This window comes from Lipotes vexillifer, unplaced genomic scaffold (assembly GCF_000442215.2).
Source record: "Lipotes vexillifer unplaced genomic scaffold, Lipotes_vexillifer_v1.1 scaffold347, whole genome shotgun sequence".
Taxonomy (NCBI): Eukaryota; Metazoa; Chordata; class Mammalia; order Artiodactyla; family Lipotidae; genus Lipotes; species Lipotes vexillifer.
Window position 1 is genome coordinate 555,514 of NW_006790452.1, and position 10,472 is coordinate 565,985.

Genomic DNA, 10,472 nt, shown 5'->3' on the forward strand with positions numbered 1-10,472 from the left:
AGTATGGTACTGGCACAAAAAGAGAAATACAGATCAATGGAACAGGATAGAAAGCTCAGAGGTACACCCACGCACATATTGTCACCTTATCTGTGATAAAGGAGACAAGAACATACAGTTCTTGGAGAAAAGACATCCTCTTCAATAAGTGCTGCTGGGAAAACTGGACAGCTACATGTAAAAGAGTGAAATTAGAACACTCCCTAACACCATACACAAAAATAAACTCAAAATGGATTAAAGACCTAAATGTAAGGCGAGACACCATCAAATATTAGAGGAAAACATAGGCAGAACACTCTATGACATAAATCACAGCAAGATCCTTTTTGACCCACCTCCTAGAGAAATGGAAAGAAAAACAAAAATAAACAAATGGGAACTAATGAAACTTAAGAGCTTTTGCACAGCAAAGGATACCATAAACAAGATGGAAAGACAACCCTCAAAATGGGAGAAAATATTGGCAAATGAAGCAACTGACAAAGGATTAAACTCAAAAATTTACAAGCAGCTCATGTAGCTCAATATCAATAAAAAAAAACCACACCCAAAAATGGGCAGAAGACCTAAATAGACATTTCTCCAAAGAAGATATACAGATTGCCAACAAACACATGAAAGAATACTCAACATCATTAATCCTTAGAGAAAAGGAAATCAAAACTACAATGAGATATCATCTCACACTGGTCAGAATGGCCATCATCAAAAAATCTACAAACAATAAATGCTGGAGAGGGCGTGGAGAAAAGGGAACCCTCTTGCACTGTTGGTGGGAATGTAAATTGATACAGCCACTATGGAGAACTGTATGCAGGTTCCTTAAAAAACTCAAAATATAACTACCATATGACCTAGCAATCCCACTACTGGGCATAAACCCTGAGAAAACCATAATTCAAAAAGAGACACGTACCAAAATGTCCATTGCAGCTCTATTTACAAGAGTCAGGACATGGAAGCAACCTAAGTGTCCATCAATAGATGAATGGTTTAAGAAGATGTGGTACATATATACAATGGAATATTACTCAGCCATAAAAAGAAACGAAATTGAGTTATTTGTAGTGAGGTGGATGGAGATAGAGTCTGTCATACAGAGTGAAATAAGTCAGAAAGAGAAAAACAAATACCGTATGCTAACACATATATATGAATATAAAAAAAAAAATGGTCCTGAAGAATCTAGGGGAAAGACGAGAATAAAGATGCAGACCTACCAGAGAATGGACTTGAGGATCCTGGGTTGGGGAAGGGTAAGCTGAGACAAAGTGAGAGAGTGGCACATACATATATACACTACCAAACGCAAAATAGATAGCTAGTGGGAAACAGCTACATAGCACTGGGAGATCAGCTCAGTGCTTTGTGCCCACCTAGTGGGGTGGGATAGGGAGGGTAAGAGGGAGGGAGATGCAACAGTGAAGAGATATGGGGACATATGTTTATGTATAACTGATTCACTTCCTTATAAAGCAGAAACTAACAGATCATTGTAAAGCATTTATACTCCAATAAAGATGTTAAAAGAAAAAACAGAAAAAAATAAAAATTAATGAAACAGGATAAAAAATTTAACTGATAAACAGTTCAAAATAAGTGTCATAAAAATGCTCATCAAATGCATGAAAAGAATAGAGGAACACAATGAGAATTTCAAGAATTAGAAAATATAAAAAATAACCAATCAGAGCTGAAGAATAAAATAACTGATATGAAAAATACACTAGAATAAATCAACAGCAGATTATGTGTTATAAACAAAAAATTCACAGAAGACCTGGAAGAAAGAATAGTGGGAATCACCCAATCAGAACAGCGAAAAGGAAAAAAAAATTAAATAAGAATAGTTTAAGGGACCTCTAGAACAATATCAAGCATACTAACATTTGCATTATAGGGGGCCGAGAAGGAGAAGAGAGAAAGAGAAAAGGGCAGCAAATGTATTTGATAAAATAATGGCTGAAAATATCCCTAACCTGTGGAAGGAAAGAGATACCCAAGTCCAGGAAGCACAGAGACCTAAACAAGATGAACCCAAAGAGAACCATACCTCATAATTAAAATGGCAAAAGTTCAAGATAAAGCAAAAAGTTTAAAGGCAGAAATAACAAAACAAAACAAAGAGTCACATGTAAGGAAACCCCCATAAGGCTATCAGCTGATTTTTCAGCTGAAACTTTGCAGTCCAGAAGGGAGTGGCATGATAAAGTGCTAAAAGGCAAAAAACCTACAGCCAAACATACTCTACCTGGCAAGGTTATCATTCAGAACTGAAGAAGAGTTTCCCAGTCAAGGAAATACTAAGATAGTTAAAAAAACAGCCTTAAAAGAAATGTTAAAGTGATAAAGAAAAGATAACGTAATGATATAAAAAGTATATGAAGAGAAATATATCACTAGTAAAGTGATACAAATACACACGGCACATACACACACCTACCCAATGGTGACCACAAACCAAAAACTTACAACAGATACCCAAAACAAAAGAAAAAGCAAGGAGCTCAAACATAATACTAAAAAAATCATCAAGCTACAATAGATTAGACTAACAGAGGAGAAAACTACAGAAAAGAACTATAAAGAACAATAAGAAAACAAATAACAAAGAAGAAATAATTACATAACTGTCAATAATCACTTTAAATATAAATGGACTAGGACTTCCCTGGTGGCGCATTGGTTGAGAGTCCACCCGCCGATGCAGGGGACACCGGTTCATGCCCCGGTCTGGGAAGATCCCACATGCCGCGGAGCGGCTAGGCCCGTGAGCCATGGCTGCTGAGTCTGCGTGTCCGGAGCCTGTACTCCACAATGGGAGAGGCCACAACAGTGAGAGGCCCGCGTACCACAAAAAAAAATAAAATAAATGGACTAAATGCTTCAATCAAAAAATATGTGGTAGCTGAATGAAGAACAAAACAAGACCCATCTATATGTAGCCACAAGAGAATCGCTTTAGAGATAAAGACACACAGAGAATAAAAGTGAAGAATGAAAAAAGATATTCCATGCAAATGAAAAGAAAGAAAGCTGGGATATTAATACTCATTTTAGATAAAATAGACTTAAAATAGTCTATAACACATGACAAATAAGGACATTACATAACGGTAAAGGGGTCAGTCAAAAAAGATGATATCATTTGTAACCAAAAATGTACCTAACATAGAAGCACATAAATATATAAAGCAAATAAGAACAGACATAAAGGAAGAAATTGACAATAACACAATGGCAGTAAGGGACTTTCATACCCAACTGCATTAATGAGTAAGTCATCCTGACAGAAAGTCAGTAAAGAAACAGGAGCCTTAAATGACATATTAGACTAGACAGGCTTAATAGATATCTATAGAACACTGCATTCAAAAACATCAGAATACAAATTCTTCTTAAGTGCATGTGAACATTTCTCCAAAATAGAGTATATGCTAGGCCACAAAACAGGTCTCAATAAATTTAGGAAAATTAAAGTAATATGAAACATATTTTCCAACCACAAAAATATGAAAGTAGAAATCAATTACAGGAAGAAAACTGCAAAAACCACAAACACATGGAGATTAAACAACATCTTACTAAAAATTTTTTTTAAAAGAACAAAAAAAAACCAATGGATCAACAAAGATATCAGGGGAAATTCAAAAAAATACCTTGATACAAATGCAAATATAAATAAAACTTTCAAAAATCTATGGGATTCAGCAAAAGAAATTCTAATAGTAAAGTTTATAGCAATACAGGCTTACTTCAAAAAAAAAAAAAGGAAAAAGAAAAATCTTAAATAAACAACGTAACTTTACATATAAAGACAATAGAGGGCTTCCCTGGTGGCGCAGTGGTTGAGAGTCTGCCTGCCTATTCAGGGGACATGGGTTCGTGCCCCGGTCCGTGAAGATCCCATGTGCTGTGGAGTGGCTGGGCCTGTGAGCCATGGCCACTGGGCCTGCGCGTCCAGAGCCTGTGCTCCACAATGGGAGAGGCCACAACAGTGAGAGGCCTGCGTACCACAAAAAAAAGAAAAAAAAAAAGACAATAGAAAAAGAAAAATAAACAAAGCCCAGAATTAGTAGAAGGAAGGAAATAATAAACATCAGAGCAGAAATATATAAAATAGAGACACCCCCTCCAAAAAAATAGAAAAGATTAATAAAACTAAAACCAGTTTTAAAAGATAAACAAACTTAATAAACCCTTGTCAGACTCCTCAAGAAAGAGTGAATAGGAATTATGACCAATATCACAGAAATACAATACAAAGAATCATAAGAAGAAAAAAAAAAAAAAGAATCATAAGAGAATACTACAAACAATCACTTGCTAACAAATTGGACAACCTAGAAGAAATGGATGAATTCCTAGGAACATACAATCTTCCAAGACAGAATTAGGAAGAAAAAGAAAATCTGAACAGATTAATTACTGGTAATGAAATTGAAGCAGTAATCAAAAAACTCCCAACAAACAAAAGTTCATGACCAGATGGCTTTACAGGGGAATTCTACCAAACATACAAAGGGTTGATACCTATCCTTCTCAAACTATTCCAAAAAATCGAAGAGGAAGGAACACTCCCCTATTCATTCTATGAAGGCACCATCATCCTCATACCAAAACCAGACAAAGATAATACAAAAAAAGAAAATTACACATCAATATCTCTGATGAATTTAGATGCAACAAAATATTAGCAAAGTGAATTCAACAATATATATAAAGGATCATACACCATGATCAAATGGGAATTACTCCAGGGATGCAAGGATAGTTTAATATCCATAAATCAATCAATGTGATACATATCATTAACAAAAGGAAGGATAAAATCACATGATCGTCTCAATACATGAAGGAAAAACATTTGACAGAATTCAACATTTATTCTTGAAATACTCTCAATAAAGTTCATATAGAGGGAACATATCTCAATATAATAAAGCCCATTTATGACAAATTCACAGCTAACATCATACTTAACAGTGAAGAGCTGAACCCTTTTCCTCTAAGATCAGGAAGAAGACAAGGATCCCCACTCTTGACACTTCTATTTAACACAGTATTGGAAATCCTAGCTACAGCAATAAGGTAAGATAAAGAAATAAAAGCTATCCAAATTGAAAGGGAAGAAGTAAAACTATCACTATTTAAAGATGATCTGATACTATTTATAGAAAAGCTTAAAAACTCCAACAAAAACCTAGTAGAACAATAAATTAATTCAGTAAATTTGCAGGATATAAAATTTATATGCAGAATTTTATTGCATTTATCTACACTAATAATAAACTATCAGAAAGAGAAAGCAAGAAAAATATACAAAGAACTCAAATCAGAAAGGAAAGCAAAGACATTATTACTGACTTAACAGAAACTAGAAGAATTATGAGACTACTGTGAACAGGTTGTATGCCAGCATATTTATATAACTGAAATGAAATGGACACATTCCTAGAAACATACAAGTTACCAAATTACCCACCCTGACTCAGGAGGAAATAGAACTTCTCAACATGCTTGTAACAAGTAAAGATATTGGGTAAGTAATTAAACTTCTCAACAAAGAAAAGTCCAGGACTAAATGGCATCAATAGTGAATTCTCCCAAACATTTAAAGAAGAATTAACACCAATTCTAGTGAAACCCTTACAAAAAAAACTTAAGAGGAGGGAACATGTCCTAACACATCCTATGAGGCAGAATTACCCTGATACCAAAGCCAGACATAAACATCACAAGAAAAGAAAACAACATGTCAATATCCCTTATGAATTTTTTCAGCAAACATAAGAGCAAACTGAATTAAACAGCACATTCAAAGGCTTACACCCAAGCCCAAAAGTGGGATTTATCAAAAGAATAAAATAGTGGTCCAAAATAGAAATTCAATTAATGAAATATTATATATTAATGTAACTAAGGAAAAAATAAAACACATGATTACCCCAGTTGTTCCAGAAAAAGCATTTGACAAAATTCAACACACTTTCCTGAATAAAACACTCAGCAAACTAGGAATAGATGGGAACTTCTGTAGTATAATAAAGAACATTTATGGAAACCCAGTTTTTTTATACTCAATAGTGAAAATTTGAAACTTTTCCCCATAAGCTTAGGAACAAAACAATAATACTCATTTTACCCACTGTTATTCAACATTGCAATAAAAAAGCTATCCAGAGCAATTAGGCAAGAAAAGTAAATAAGAGTCATCCAAATTGGAGATGAAGAAGAAAAAACTTTTTCTAATTAAGCAGAATGTAGATGACATGATTCTATATACAGAAAACCAATAGAATATACAAAAGCTACTAGAGCTAATAAACAAATTCAGCAAAGTTGCTGGGTTCAAAATAAATGCACAGAAAATGTCAGCTGTGCTTCTATACAACAGCAATAAACAATCCAAAAGGAAAATTAGGAAAGCAATGTCGTTTACAGTAACATTCAAAAGAATAAAATACCTATGAGAGAATTTAAGCAAGGAAGGGAAAGACTTGTACATTGAAAACTACAAACATTGCTGAAAGAAATTAAAGAAAACCTAAATAAATGGAAAGATAATCCACATTCATGGAACGGAAGATGTAATGCTATTAAGATGTCAATATGCCTCAAAGCAGGGCTTCCCTGGTGGCGCAGTGGTTGAGAGACCACCTGCCGATGCAGGGGACACAGGTTCGTGCCCCGGTCCGGGAAGATCCCACATGCTGCGGGGCGGCTGGGCCCGTGAGCCATGGCCGCTGAGCCTGTGAGCCCGGAGCCTGTGCTCCGCAACGGGAGAGGCCACAATAGTGAGAGGCCCGCATACCAAAAAAAAAAAAAATTCCTCAAAGCAATCCAGAACTTCAATGCAAGCCCTCCCATGTTTTATTTAATTAATTAATTTATTTTTTTGTAGAAATGGAAAAGTAGATTCATACAGAAATGTAAAGGGCCCCAAATGTCCAAAACAATCATGAAAGAGAAAGTCAAAATAGGAGGACTCACACTTCTTTATTTCAAAATTTACTACAAAACTGCAGAAATCAGAACAATGTGGTATTGGCATATGAACAGACATATAGAGCAATGGAATAAATTTGAGAGCCCAGAAATCAACCCAAACATCTTTAGTCAATTGATTCTCAACAAGAGTGCCTAGCTTATGCATGGGGAGAAATAGTCTTTTCCAAAAATGGTGCTGAAAAACTGGTTTTTCACAAGCAAAAAGAATGATTTTGGACCCATACTTCACTCCATATACAAAAATGGATCAACAACCTGGATATAAAAACTAAAACTATAAAACTATTGGAACAAAACATAGGGGTAAATTTTCATGACCTTAGATTTGGCAATGGATTCTTAGACTTAACACCACAAGCAAAAATGCAAAAGAAAAAAGAGTTTGGACTTCAAAATATCTAAAAAAATTCATGCATCAAAGGGCATTATCAAGAATGTGGAAAGAAAACCTACAAAAATGAAGAAACTATTTCCAAATCATATATCTTATAAAAGTTTACTATCCAGAATCTATTAAGATCTCTTCTTTCTTAACAAAAAGACAAACGGCCCAATTAGAAGTGAATAAATGAATTGAATAGACATTTCTCCAAAGATATACAAATGCAACAAGCACATGAAAATATGTTCACAATCCTTTGTCAATAAGGAAGTAGAAATCAAAATCACAATGAGATACCTCTTCACACAACTAGTATAACTTTAATCCAGAAAGTAAAAGTTAACAAGTGTTCCTGGTGATTTGGAGAAATAGGAACTCGTATACATTACAGGTAAGAATGTAAAATAGTGGAAAAAGTTTGGTAGTCCCATAAAAAGTTAAACAGAATACTCAGCAATTATACTCCTAGGTATACACCTAAAAGAAATAAAAATGTATGTCTACACAGAAACTTGTTTGTGATTTCTATAACAGCATTATTCATAGTATCTAAAAGGTAGAAATAACCCAAATATCCACTATGAGCAAATGGATAGACAAAGTGTGGCATATACATATAATGGAATATAATTCAGCCATAAAAATCATTTCAACATTATTCCAGATTGTGAAGAAAGTAGAGGGAAAGATTGAAAGATGGCAAGATGATAGAATGCGACATTTAAGACTGTTACAATTAAGTAAGTTAGAGATCAGGTTGTCAGCAATGAAGCATTCCTAACTTTACCTATGACAGAACCCATATTATACGGTATTTGAATATGCCTTCTCAATATGCTATGGTATTTATAACATGAATCATAAATCTATGTTTGGAGAGTATGCATAAAAGTACATTTGTGAGGTTTTATTATTAATTCATAAAGAATATAATGATTGAGGAGAAAAACTCAAGTTAAAGGAATTTTTTAATTAACATGATAATGGTGGGAAGAAAGCTGAAGGTGGTTTTGATTGTTAAACTGACAAAAAGCTAAAATGAGATTTTTGAAAGAGGAAAATAAAAAGAGGGAGGAAGGAAGGGAGGGAGGGAGGGAGGGACAAAGGAAGGAAGGAAGGGAGGGAGGGAGGAAGGGAAGAACATGAAGCACCAACTTCAGTTTGGAATAGAAAGGTATACTTGTGTATGCTTGTGGTTAGAATATGGTACTGGTAGTGAAAATATATAGATTTTATTTCTGGCTTTGCTGTTTACTCTGCCCTTGGCTTTCTCTACCTTGAACAGAGCTTGTGATGTCTTTCTTTAAAGGACTTTGATCTCATGTGAGAAAAGATGATGGGGGAGGCATAATTTTCCTCAGTTCTACTAGATACTTGACAGCAAGAGCTATCAATTTCTCATATGAAATATTGGAGTATCCTTTTCTGGAAATCTTAACAATTGGTCAAAAGAAAATATTGTAAGAAAAATTGAAAGAAACAGTTCTGTGCCTTTGGGAAATAGATTGACAGCAGTGGCAGACCTTTGAAGTTTATTTTATTCTTTGTTTTAGTAGTGCTACAAGTTTTAACACACTTTTTTCTTTTAAAAACTGTGTATCCCATTTTTAAATGATTTGAAAGAAACAGCATCTGTTACTTTCCTCAGAAACCTATCTTTCCAAATTTATAGCTCATGCTGTGACTTTTTTCTTCATGAGCAGCCACTTTCTTTAGATTCTTGTAAACTTTTATGAGCACCACCAATTTAGTTTCCTTGGGGTTCTGATCTAAATTTTCTCTCTTCTGTGCTGTACTGGATACTACAATTTCAATTTCAAGTTCTACAGTGTGTTTGTGTGTGTGTGTGTGTGTGTGTGTGTGTTATCAAATGTATTACATCACAATTCCTATACACTTTATGGTGCGAAATATATAATCAAATCAAATGGCTTGTGTATTTTAACATTAATTCAAAAATAATACTTTAAAATGAAGATTATATAATGTTACAGGACACACTCAGTATTATGTGGATAAGTATGACATTTATTCTAGCTCAAACAAACTGTTATGCCTGTTTTGAGAAAATGAAAACCTTACTTCAGATTACCTGTGAATATATAAACAGGAAAATTCTCAAAATGCCCTTCATGTTTATTATACTGCAATAATGTTAGTGTTTCCATGAATAGCTTCTCCTAATTGAAATTTCAACATAATCAAATATTAAACCTGTGAGGTTTTTAAAAAAAAAGACATATTTATTTGGAAATGTTTTATAATGTTATAAAAATCCTGGTTTGAAAACTATTAAAGATGACTAATATCTCCTAATCTTTTGAATTTATATGATTTTTAAATATTTTGCATAACAGTTGTTTTTAAATGAAAAAGTATTTTGGTTTAAAAATAATCATTTAAAGAGTTTCTAAAATTAATTATATCTTTATGAAGGAATCATAAATTTTTCTGAGTTTTATATTTAAACAATCAGTATTTGAATGCTGTGCCACTGATGTTACCTATGAAAGAAAAAAATCTGTTTTTATAACAATAAATATTGTATTCCTAAATTATTATTTATTCAATTTTTAAATATCATTTTCAACTGCAAATAAATTTACATGTGTGAATTTAAAAGTGACTAGTAGAAATAATTTAAAAGCAGTAGAATAAAATAGTGTGGACTTTTCAATGTTTCCATGAGTTAGAGCATGATCATATCAAATATGCAGCATTTTTATATTTACAGTACATCAGTCCAGGAATATATCTTAAGCATTGTGATGATATATTATGAGTCAACTTGGAGGGTGTTTTGGGATGAGATTAACACTTAAATAAGTACATTTTGGGTAAAGCAGATTGCCCTCCATAATATGGGTGGGCCTCATCCAATCAACTGAAGGCCTGAGTGGAACAAAAGGGTCTGCCTTCCAGAGCAGATAAGAGTTCTTCAGTAGACTGACTCACACTTCTTCATCTTCACGATTAGCTCTCCAGTGTTTCCATCCTGCCAGCTCACATTGAAAATTTGGGACTTACCAACCTCCATAATTATGTAATTGAAGTTCTTATAATTAATCTCTTTCCC